Source organism: Dermacentor silvarum, chromosome 9, assembly GCF_013339745.2.
Source record: "Dermacentor silvarum isolate Dsil-2018 chromosome 9, BIME_Dsil_1.4, whole genome shotgun sequence".
Lineage (NCBI taxonomy): Eukaryota > Metazoa > Arthropoda > Arachnida > Ixodida > Ixodidae > Dermacentor > Dermacentor silvarum.
This window is the reverse complement of record NC_051162.1, coordinates 117899784-117912891: the sequence shown is the minus strand read 5'-3', so window position 1 is coordinate 117912891 and position 13108 is coordinate 117899784. Positions and strand designations below refer to the sequence as shown.

General features: G+C 43.2%; 1 protein-coding gene and 1 long non-coding RNA gene across 5 annotated transcripts in view; one reads left to right on the top strand and one right to left on the bottom strand.

The window, feature by feature from the left end:
- Window positions 1–13108, bottom strand: part of LOC119464137 (cyclic AMP response element-binding protein A) — a 260539-nt gene that overhangs the window by 37964 nt on the left and 209467 nt on the right. The window lies entirely within an intron of this gene.
- LOC119464138 (uncharacterized) lies at window positions 4924–9616 on the top strand. The gene is made up of 3 exons (XR_005194398.2): window positions 4924–5786; window positions 7604–7696; window positions 9177–9616. It is a non-coding gene; the product is annotated as an uncharacterized LOC119464138 (long non-coding RNA).

The window sequence follows — 13108 nt, the reverse complement described above, 5'->3', positions numbered from 1 at the left end:
TATATGCTAGCGCTGTTCTAATATAATAATACTACTAGATTCTTCTACTACTACTACTACTACTACTACTACTACTAATACTACTACTACTGCTGCTGCTACTACTACTACTACTACTACTACTACTACTACTACTACTACTACTACTACTACTACTGATGCTGCTACTACTACTACTACCTCTACTACTACTACTACTACTACTACTACTACTACTACTACTATACTACTACTACTACACTACTACTACTACTACTACTACTACTACTACTACTACTACCGCTCATTCGACAGTTTAAATTCAGATAAACATTTAACTTTTGCCGCAAGCTGCCTGAGCCAAGGGCGCAGCGTCAAGGGTGACTTGGGCGTGGTCCTCCTCGAAAGGTTATAGCAGCTCAGATGTGCTCCGATGGGGGGCCTCCTTGAGGCCGTTCTCCTTTCCTCAGCGAGTGACCCGCTCCAAGGTTTGATATACACTGACACCAGCTGCACCGCTCCTCCTCCGCGCGTGTTCTGCTTGCTCCAGTTTTGCCACGCTCTGCCACGCTCGGTTTGTCCTCTCGTCTCGCTTCTGCAGCTAGTGCGCTCGACAATCGCCGCTATTGACAAAAACGTTATAGGTGCTGGGCCATTCGCACCGAAGGCCATGGCGCTCCGATGGGTGAGGGCGATCCGCTTTATAGGTGACGTGACACAATATACGGGGAGGTGACGCACTGTTCTTGCACTGCTTACTTTTTTTATTATGTTTTTGTATTAGTCGCTGAGGCGGAAAACACGAGCGTTTTCTTTCGCATCAACCGTCTGTTGACGATTGGCCGCCATCGCTAATGATCGCTCGCTGTCACGAATGGCCGGCGCCTGTTTTTGCTTACCGCTAGCAATTGTTTTGTATATACCTATATACATCACCATAATCGACCGGCAGGAGCAGTGGATAATAATAACATAAATGAATAGGGCGAAAATAATCGTTATCATCATACATATCCTGTTCAGTCATGGAAGAGCTGTTATGATGGCAAATCTCATTTTCCCATGTTACTTTTTTTTTCTTTATTCAATCCTTCCTCAATTTGTCGTCTTATTTCCTTCACCCAGCTGTGTAACGTAGCCAACCAAAATTTTCCCTGGATACAACGTCCCTGCCTTTTCGTAGTACTGCTTCAGCTTCGCTCTCTAGTTGTTGTTGTTGTTGTTGTTGTTGTTTTGTCGCGTGTAGCTGTTATTCGCCCATGGAATCGGGCCCATATTCACAAAAAAAGTTCTTGCGATGGAAGTGTTCGCAAGAGCGGAGGTGTCAGTCAATCGTGATGTTGGAGATACTATACTCAGGTAGCACGAAAGGGATACGTTATGCTGACCCCCCCCCCCTTTTTTTTTTTTTTTTTTTTTTTTTCACCGTTTTATCCGATACAATGAAAACGTCCAAAAGAAGACGCGGAATAGAAGCTCATACTAATCTGATTTTAAAACATCGCCTCCGTCTAGAAAAACTCCGTCTAGAAAAGGGATTTCCAAATACCTAAGAAATCTCCCTGAAACCACTGTGAAAATCCGTTTAAAGACGCTTTCAAATCGTCGTGAAGAATTCGGTTCGGTGTTTTGCTCTTATTTTTGCAGCTTAGCTTTACTATTTTGTACAGTGGCAACGGAAAAATATCAGCGCGACTAACCAGCGATTGGAGCGGCCGAATTACGACACGTGGCGCTGCAAACGAGTACCGGGCCGTTCCCACTCTTCACACTCGAGGGCACTTCGACCTACAATGTGTGGTTTGCAAGTGATTATTCGGTTTGACGGCTGGTCAACGTACGAACCAAACCTAAACAGATCGTAATAATGATCCATAATCGCGCTGCCAACGATGTTGATAAATGCTTGCTTCGCCACGTAAAAAAAAAAAAAAAACGCGAGAGAGAGCCCAGCACTCTCACTATCTGGGCATGTGCCTACACAACAGCGTCACTTATCGCGATTTCGCTGCCCCGGTCCGCGGTCACTTCCCTAACCATTGCCACAGCACGTCCGAAAGAAAGCTCTCGACCGTAATAAGTAGATGCCCAAACAGATATTGTTGAAGTATGATTTTATATTGAAATTCACAGCACTTACAGTACACTAGTTTATAAGTATTGTACCACCGACAATGTAAAAATGAATACAAACTTCACGAACACAGCAGAATGGAAATGTAGAACAAGGTAACAAGGCTCCGAAGATAGTCATATTAGCGGAAACTTATTTTAATATGGTGTGGTAAACTACAACCAAGTAAAAAAAAATGCCTCCAAGTTTCACAGAACACCTGAAATGTTTATCAATAACAAAGGCCTTTGATAGCTTTTTAATATACTTTTTTCAGTACTATAGTACATTACAGGTAGCAACCTGTCATCAGTGGCAAAAAAAAAACTCCTTTTTTTTCTTATTTATTCACACTGTAAGCCTTCTCAGGATCATACAGGAAATTGGTACAGATACAAATAAAGGAAGTTGGTACAACTAACGCGTCAGCACATTGCAAAAAAATATCTAAAAATATAGCTTTTCAAAAATGAATACATCGAGACATGAAAACAGACATTTTGAAGAAAAGATGACTATAGACGAAAACAAATGCAGGCTACAAAAAACAGAATCCCCACTTGTAATAATAAAAAAAGTGTTTCCGCAACGAGCACTACCAACACAGAACTTGTAATGCATTTTTTCAAGTGACTAGAACCTGAAGGTATGTGCCAAACTTTTTTTTTAATTAGGGGAATTGAAGAGAGACGCAAACGTGGTCCAGGTATACCGTCCTCTTACGGTGACAATAAATTTAAAAAAAATAATCATTATTGTTTGTTATCGCACAAGTAAATTTCTAACAATACGAAACCACCAGAAGCCAAGATAAGCATAGGAGAATTTATTTGTAGTTCTTAATTTACAACGAATAAAGTTTTAGTCATGAGTGTCCGTGTCTTTCTTCGTTCGGCCTCCCATCATTTCGCGTTTTAAAATCTGAATAAATGATTAGCTAAAAGGAAATGAAAGTGGACGAGACAACTTGTCGCAGGTGGAATCTGAACCCACAACCTCGATCCGCATTATGCGTGGTTTTCATTACCAATATTTCAGCGGTGGCGGCTGTTCCCACGTCCAGTTTCCTCATTCACTCTCGTTCATTGCATAACGAGTGTCCCGACACCGTCATGTTTGATTTCTCCAAAGTTTCAGCGCACGATCGAGCCCTCCCAAGGGGAATTGAACAGTTGACGTACGGGATAGCGGAAGCGTTTTATATTTGAAAACTAAAAGAAGGCATAAGCCACCGTAAATAGCCCTCACAGATCAGTTTTTGTGTCTGTGTATAGCACGATACATTGCATGCCGACGTACGGAAAATATTGTTTGTGGCGCATAGTCATTATCTGTTTCCACTTTCGTTCCGCGTTAGATAATTATGATGACACGTATACCTCGATCAACTATTTATTTGCAGCACCTACCAGAATAAACCAGGTGCGAATCTGCGCATATCTTGTGTGCTTCCTCCCTTGTACGCGTTTTTTCTTCGCGCCGTATATAATAACATGAACTCGTACCGACTCGCCCAACTTTCAGTCCTTCTAATCCACTTGACCGCGTTTGAGGACTATAGTACACTAGACTATATATAGCGTACAAATAAATGTCGTATATACGACATTTATGTGTACATTCATGTGTTAGATGACCATCACGCGATCACATGGACAATGACTTCAAGGACAACTGTGACGACCTATTTGTCACTTTACTATAAGTTTATAACGCACTACTAATTTACGATGCGTAATACACATCACGAAGTGCCATTTAGCGTTCCGGAAGAGAAGTCTAAAGACAGGATCGCGATCGGGTGCTGTTCAGCCATCGCCTGCGGGTGGAGACAGCGTACTGATGACGCCAATAACGATGCCGATCTGACAGCGTCGTTTCATGGCCCTGGGCGTATCTTGTTAATTTTTTTATTGATTTTTTTTTATTTTACTGTTCTCCCTTACAAAAATGAGTATTGAATTTCCGTTGTCGATTTGTTGAACTATCATTGATTCCATGGAAATTCTATGAAATTACAACACTCAATGAGCCAGCACAATGAGATTTCATTAAAAATTCCGTTGTGCATTGCTCAATAAGTTTTCTGTTGACGAATTTTCATGGATTTCTCGTTGCATTTTCTCACTTAAGGCGCGCGATCCAATGAGGGAAGCCAGGCATCCTGGCTAACTGTTTGCTTTACGTTCGGATATGCGCTGCCATCGTAGGCCGAAGATTGCCATTCTTGAATTTTTGAGGTCACTCTCCCACCTCCCCCAATCCCCCCTCCCCCCGTCTTACCCATTGGCGGATCCAGAAAAGAGACCCTGCGACAAAACAGCGAAAACGTTGTCCGTGTTTACTTCTCTCCGCCCACGTGTAGCCTCGCGCTGTAAGCACATACTTCAGGATGACGCACCAACTTGCCCAAACTTACGTTTCCTGCTGTCCACGAACTAACCACTGAGCGCCTCTTTTGTTGCGCTAATACCCCTCATCATTTATTTACAATGGCTGGCGATAGCATGCCTAGCTTCATGCCTTGCTCAATGCGTGCCGAAGCAGACAGAATACTAACAGATGACTGTTTTTTGAACTTGTGTTTCGAACCCATCATACGTCGATGTATGGATCCCACTGGTGTCTACTAAGATGTCTATTACGTGGCATCGCAAGCTATCACGCGGATACAGAGCCAGTGGTTTGGCGACCTCGAGTAAATTTTCACTATTACTTTACGGCAAGACATGCAACAAAATGCTGTGCGATTCCCACCGACGGTTGGCAGAGGTCGTGCGACCAGCCACAATGATGATGATGATGATTATTATTATATTTATCGGCATCAAAAACCTTTGAAACAGGGCGGAGACATATGTCACCTAGCCTGCTTGGTTTATTCAAGATTTACAACATCTGTAAATGGCGACTCGACTCATGGAGACTCATGTTCACAGCAGCAAGCGCGACCTGCCCAATCGCATCAACAAAACATTTCGCGATTGATGCCGTTCACGTCTGCTCGCGCCGTCATCGCCGCGTAACATAATCTTCAGCGCATTGGTTAACCAGCTTTGCCACTGCGTTCGCGCGACTGAGAAATCAAGCTCTTAGCGAATGAGCCAGAACAGTGGTGATTCGCGATCATTTGCGATCGGTTGCTTTGTGACCAAATTGATCGAAGTGTGGCCTTTGAGATCTGTTGCGCTGAGGTGATCTCGAAGGCTTTGCCTAAGTGTTGTCCTCAACACTAAATGATTGTTTTAACGCAGCCAATAGTCATTTGCACAAGGAGGTATTTTATTTTATTACACTCTCTGTATAGCTGACGACATATAATAAAATACTGAAGTTTTTCGAAAAAAAATGATGTTCGATGTTTTTACCAAACCTAGCGAAAACTAAAAAAGTTAACAAGCAACATTGGTATATCATTTTTTTTTTGCGTTTGTTTTTGTCGCCATTTCTCATTTTTTTTTCTTGGTCGGCGTGTGCGCCACGTGTGTGTCGTGAGCTCTAAGCACGTGAGTGTGTGTTGTCATCTGCTGCTGCGCGATAAGGAACATTTTGTCAAGAGCGTACAAGACGAAAAGCGGGATGTATCTATATACCGTCCGTGCATTGGCTGACGCGGAGGTATGCTACCGACTCGGCTGCGTGGACGCGGGCACGAAGAAAGGAGCGCCGACTGACCAACGATACTTTGACTGCGGTAAGCACTTGTCTCGTGTTGTGTGTATAACTGATTTCCTAGCTGAATGTATGTTTCACGCCTGGTTCACGGCGCCAGTGTCAAAGAATTTTGTGCGGGGCCGGTCCGGTGTGCGTGTGGCGTGTTGCATTTCGCCTTCCGCCGATGGAGCGCCAAGGTGTGGGCATGTCGTCCGTTTAAGCTGAGCATTTAGCAGCCAGGCCGATTTATCTGAACTGCAGTTTAAGCAAGTTTGTCGCAATCAGACCACCTAAATACTGAACTGCAACAAACCACTTAAACAGGGGCGCTTGTTTATGTGTTCTCATGCTCGTCCCTACCCGTTGCGCTGCAAGGTCGCGGGTTCAGCTCCGGCCGCGGCAGCCGGATTTCGATTGGGCGAAATGCAGAAACGCTCGTGCTTAGATATAGGTGCTCTTTAAAGATTCCCAGGTGGTTAAATTTAATCCAGAGCCATACACTGCGGTGTGGCTTATAATGATATTATGGTTTTGGCTCGTAAAATCCCAGAATGTGATTGATGAACACAATGTATGACCCTGTTTTTTAAGTGGTACTATTACAGCGGGGCCCATGCCACATCCGTTTATGTAAACATCGAACTCGCTGTTCGTCTTTTTGTTGTATCGTTATAAAATAATCATGCAGAAATGTCATGAACGATATCGCGTCATGTCTAAAAAAACTGTCAGTTTGATCGTTCGCGAATGGAATGCTATCGTATTGTAAAAAAAGAAAATAAATGCTCACAGCGCATGGGATCGACGCCACCAGTTTCCCTCCCATCCTTGGATATCTTTTTCACGTTGCAAAACTATTTCTACGAAATTATTGTTCTATACTGTTAATAATTTGAAAACCAATATTTTACTCGTGGCGTATGATAGAAAAAACACGCTAGCCAGGTGTTACTATAAGTATATTCCTTCGCGCAAAAGAAAATAGAAAATAATATCTGTGAAAGTATGCAAGCCAGAGAGAGAAAATATGCAAGTCGGAGGACTGACAAGAATTGCGACTTTTATGTACTCGGCGCAGAAAAGTGCCTTTAGCCGATGTTATATTGTCAGACATTTCTTTTGAAGTTCTTTAAATGTTCTGCGAAAAGCTGTCGGTAAAATAAATTGGTTTTTGGTATTTCACTATATCTAAAACATATGCCGTGAACAATAAAAAGTTCAACTGATTCATTCAGTCACATAAAAACAGTGTTAACACAGTAGCTGGTACCAACATACACTTACTTAAATAAGCATCAAGTGCTTATTTACATCTTTTATACTTGAGGGCATTTCGTTGTGTAGCTTGCACAATATTGCGTTTATACAATTCTTTAACTAGCGGCATCCACAGCATCTGGAGAAAAGGGTATGGCAGTTGCTGGTGCAAACTTGCGTGACACATCAGCAGCAGAAAACATTCTTATACCAACTGGTTAATGCTTTGTGTGAATGTAAAAAGAATGTTTAAGACTGTTACCTGCGTTCGTGAATATTCTTACACACAGAATAAACAGTGGTAAGACAACAAGCCACAGTTGAACATGCCCTTCCTCGTAAAAAGTTCCTGTGCACGTGCTCCATAATACTTATGAGTGTGTAGGTGTTGAGGCCCTCTAGCAGCATTATGTAGGAATTCCATGACTATGGACAAGAAAAACAGAAAAACACTGCAACAATGTTGTTCCTGTTAGCCTTCAATACTGTGGGATCTTAAAAAGAAGTTATGATGTGCTCATACTGCTGATTTTTACGTTCCTTTTGCTGCTAGAAAAAATAGCTATGGTAATTTTTTTTCATTCAAAACTATCTATGCAGCATGTGTGCCACTCAAGTGCAACAGTTCACGAGGCATCCCAGGCCCCGAAAGAAGTTGGAAGAAGATGCAAGCGCAGCATGCCAATGTTGTTGGTGAGAGCCTTGTAACATTGTCACATCATACATAAATTTGTGGAATGCTAATCTCGTAAAGCGGTTACTAGCACACAATGTTTGCAGAAATTCAAACAAGACAGAACTTGCAGAAGAAGAAGGCTGGAAGAATGGTTAAACAAAAATATCACTAGGACCAACATTTTGGCAAGGGAATTGTCTTAAGTCAAGCCAGCACCTGATTTCTGCTCCCCCACTTCATTGGGGGAAGATGAGAATGATGCAGGCAGTGCATAGAGTAAGGTGAGGGAATTGTAAGTGTTCAAAAAAGAGGACAGAAAGAAAACAAGAAGGTGTAGGTTTCTTGTAATAGAGAATGTGTAGGGCTACTAGTGTTGCTTAATCCAAGTAGGGGTGACAAACCTAGAAGACAATTTGTGTGTATGCAAGTGTTTCCTTTGTTGGGCCTAGTTAAACGAGAACGAAGATATATGGTTTGGATATTGCAAAAGAAAGAGCAATAAAAAGAAAGAACTAGAATCTCAGTTGTATCCAGATATTTTGATCAAGCCAAGAAGCATGAAATGAAAGCGAAAGGCACGAATGCACATCTTGTCGAAACCAGAGGGCATTAAAGTAGAGATAAAATAAATGATCGATTGAGTTATGAATTCATCATAGCCCACCCGCTAGCACACACACAGTCCTAGGTGTATTTGTGCTCTAGATGACTATGATGGCACATTTCAAAACATTGTTAGCTGTTTGCGACACGCTACCTTTTTTGTTGCTCGTTTTTTTAAAAGACCTGCAAATCTTTTTAATAGAAGATTCTCGGCTTCACTCAGCTCTCACATATAGCTTATTGCTATCACAAGGTGGCATTAACCCTACAAATGCTAAATGCTAGCCTCGCCATTAGCAGGACCTTAGCAGCCATACGAAGATGAAGAGCCTCTTCACGTTTGTGTCACAGGCACATTATGCATGAAGTTCATTTAGTTCAGCAGGCTTCATGGACCTTATGAAGATTTGAGGTCTTTCACTTAGTCATAAAAAGAGCTATACAGGAAGTAGTGCATTGCAAACAGACGCAATATTCTCAAATATGCTTTGCAAGCCTTGTGTTGACATAGTGACCATATGTTAATTTTAAAGTTGTAATTTGTGATAAGCATTTAGGCAAGAACACAAAAATATTAGGTCTGTTCTCGTGCATGATAAGAACATCAAGCTAGTTTAATCTGCATAGAAGTTCACTTATTGCATATATGCACTTATTTCATAGTTCACTGCATAGAAGTTCATTGACGATCCTGTGTCGCAGCAGAGACCACATTTGCCATGGCTCGTTATACTGTTGTTATACCTTAGGCAGAACAATTTCACCTGCATTAAACCACAAAAGCTTTAAGCACTAATATAACTTGCTTACTTTTATGGCTTTAAGCATAATCTTTCACTGCTATTGATGATAGTACATGTTGGTTATCTTACTGATTACATCTTTTTTTTTCAGAATATGCCAGCACGAAGTTTCCAGGCGCAAGTGTTTCTTATATAAAAGAAAGCCTATTCTCTCCCCTCACAAGGGAAATAAAATCACTATATAAAAATGCCTTTTCATGTGCCTTTTTTGTTTTCCTGTTGGCTGCAGTTAATATTCAGCCTCAGTGAGCCAAATCTTGCTACTTTAGACCTTAGTGAGATATATCCCAGTACAATGAAAATACAATGAAAATTCATCTCGATCTAAATCCAATGAATATACAATAACGAACCAATGGAAAAACAACACAATAATACTACAACAGATTTTCAATGGATTCACGGTGGCCACTTTTCCATGACTACTCAACAAATCTACAATGAAATACCAATAAAAATTCCACAATTTTTTTGTTGATGGTGGCACGAAATATCAATGGAAAACCAATGGAATTCCAACAACATTTTTTGTAAGGGCTCGCCTGTACGCTAACCGCTTTTCGCCCAACACGGCTTCCGCGCTGGGCACACAAACCGCCGCCGTGCCTCCTTCCTCGGATTGCAAACACGGGGACGCGGTCTCACACGGCGGTGCCGCAAAAGGAACTCTTTGCCGGCTACGTGCGGTCAGTGACATTATACACACTGCACCGTTAGCTTAGCCGTGCGACGCGAACGGCCGCACGACTGTTTCGTAGCCGCGTAGGCTTACAGACGACGTCTAGAGAGAGCTCGATAAGACGAATCCGTTCTCTCCCGATCCCGTCTCCCTTCTTTCTTTCTTTCTTTCTTTCTTTCTTTCTTGTCATTTTTCCGATGTTGCACTCCCGCTCATGTAAGCTCGCTCTGCGCCAATACGTAATGGAACGTTTACAGTTGTGCTTTAAACAACGATTCCTGCAAACCCGCAGGCCCCTGCAAAAGTCGTGCGTGATAGTCGAAATCTCGTCCACAACTCAACTGAAGGCAACGAAGGGTCAATAGAAACACAAGATTACTTATGTATCTTCTATGAGGGAGAATCACTGTTAAAGCGAATAATAAAACTCCTTTTTTTTGTTCGCGACGATAACTCAAAGTGTACGAACCCGAAGGCTTCGGTGATACATCCACTGCAATTGCTCCGGCGTTTGCTTGACTTTGACGGTCAACAGTTAGCGAGCGTGGCTTCAAATAGTCCTTCCTTTTACATGGCTCGCAGAAAACGCTAGACTACAAATAGGAGCCGGCACAGTCTCACCGATCTTCTAGCTGACAGGAAGTCCCTAAACTTACAAAAGCCGTTATTATCATTCTATTGTATTTCTACTGACTCACCGTTGATTTCAAATCGACTTTCAGTTGAGTTGTAATTGAACGATATGCATTGCGAGGGCCATGAGATATCTGGGCTCGGGATTGGATAGGATGCTTTTGGGTGACTCGGAAGAGAACTAATTTTAACTTCAAGCGCGGCGACCTGAGTGATCTGTTCGGCGAAGCCGTAACCGTGTGCGACGAATTTCGAGCGTTTATGCTAATTGCTCCTCCGCGCGCGAGCGCGTCTTCCGACGGGCGAAAATAACCACCAGCACACACAGAGAGTTATCACGCCCGCGCCAAGTAGGCCTGCATGTTTGTTACATGATCGGAGGGCATTGATTACCACCTGCATGCAGTAACATGCCCATAACGTCGAAACGAGGGTGAGAGAAAACGTAATTACGCGGATCCAAGGCGCATGTTGGAACCTATATGACACGGATAATTAAACGCTACAAAACTGTTCATATTGTGCACAGTTTTCTTAAGCAGAGCGATTGCGTGTCTGTCTGGCCAGACGGCTAGACTCCGAGACCGCCACCACGCAGACCGCGGATTACGCTGCCTCTGGGATCGCGGTCTGCTTTATACTCGGAAAGAAACTGTACGAGTGCGCCAAACCCCGGGAAAGGAGGCGTGGAGAGCTTCGGTTTCATAAAGGAAGCATGCGCTTGAAGGCGCATATTTGTTGCAGTGAGGATATTTATGTACCGTTTGCCGTTTCATTGCGCAATTTTGTAGACGACAGAGCCGGTCACCAGCACATCTGTAAAGGTAGCAAATGTGGCTATATATATTATATATATATATATATATATATATATATATATATATATATATATATGCCGATTATTTATACGTGTGTGAGCTATTAGGCAAGACAGCGGCAGCAGAAGCCACGGTTACCAAAGCCCAGGAAGGTTCGCAAAGAAATCTCAGGAAATTATAAGCTGCTTCCCTTTGAGGAAGTGCGTGCGCCGCACACAAGACTGCACCGTGAGAAAGGTCATCCAATCATCGCAACCCATTGGCAAGAACGACAGCCAACCCGACGCGGCCGACAACGCTAAACGCTGCTCATGTTCACATCGGCGTCGCTCCTAACGCAAGGAACACTCGGTCAAACGGGAACTGATCGGAACCGATAAACGTCTGCACAGTCGCTCGGGTCATAATCGCCGACCTCGTCAGTGCAGCCCTCGACAACAAAACACACCGCCAATGAATCGGGAGACAAAGAAAACCAAAGCAAATACTCTTACAAGTAAAAGTCGCTAAACAGTATGCTGTCTTTTTCGTTGACTTTGCGTTGGCTTCAGTACACTTTCTGTTGAGAAGCGATTGAAGTATCACGTATGAAATTCGTAAAAAAACAAGAAAGGCGAAGTAAAAAAATCATAAACGCGGGTTTCCGCCGTAACCGAACAATCAGAAACGCATTGCGAGGAATCAACATGCACGTTAGCCGGTGTAAGAGCGAGCCATGAAATAGCTAAGGACACCGCAAAAGAGGTCACCCAACCAGCGAACGAGAACATATAGAGACGGGCGTTCCACTTACACACATCATCACACCAGAGAGAGTGTCGTCAGAACCACGGGTGATTACGGTAGTTTATAACGTTTTCAACCGTCGACGACGAAGCTGTGAGTAGCACGTCGAGAAGGCAACGCGAATCAATTTGTGTGACCACCTGCGTAATCGAAGTAAACGCGGGTCGTGCGCGCACGCATCACCTCTACGTATTCCCTTGCCTGCCTTCCTTCTCGCCTTTCCCCCTCTCACCAGCGTAGGGTCGCAAACCGTGGCGTAACCTGGTATAACCTTTCATTCTTTCTGTCTCTTGTCATTCGACGCACGCAATTCGCGCATTGAAAGGGGCCGACAGCTCTCACTATAACTGTTAGCCGATCAACGTCTTCTCGTCAATCCGACAGCTTAACCGGCCAACGGGTGGTTAAAGACTCGTAATCAACGCTTTCCTTGCGTGTGTGCCGAATTGCGCAGTTTACTATGGCCAACAGCTGCAGTTACGACGCAGAATGCGTCAGGGTTGCCCTAAACGCTGCAGGTTCCGCCCGTCAACGACGCACACGGAGGGACATTTGAGATAGAAACAAAATTCAAAAAAAAAAAAAAAGACAAGTAGGTAGAAAGGTGTTGGAAATTGCCGCAGGGACCAAATAGCGTCGGCAATGACGGAAGATAAACACCACCTGCTGACCGCAGCCGATCGAGGTTGAACCGAAGAAAAAAAAAGAAAAAGAAAGGAACTCAGCAACTCTGACTGCGGACCGGCATTTACAAGCTGTGCCCTTCACACGTCCAACACAACAAGGCTCGTAGTCGCGGCAAAAGGAAGTTCCTAAGCCGTCAAAAAAAAAAAAAAAGAAAAAAGGACAAGTGCGTATATTATCGCATCTACTCGTGCGATAGCGCGGCATCCGCAAAAAATAAAAATAACAAAAAGTTATTAGTGAGCTGACAAACTTTACACTATAAATTGACACATTTGAAAATAGACAGTTTTCGCCGCTTCTCATCATGCTGGTATATCCAAATATGGCGGCCATAATGACGTCAGTACGCCACACTAACACGCGTATACATAATTTTGCTTTCTTGACAAAGACCGCTTTTTTTTTTTTCACCGGGGTATA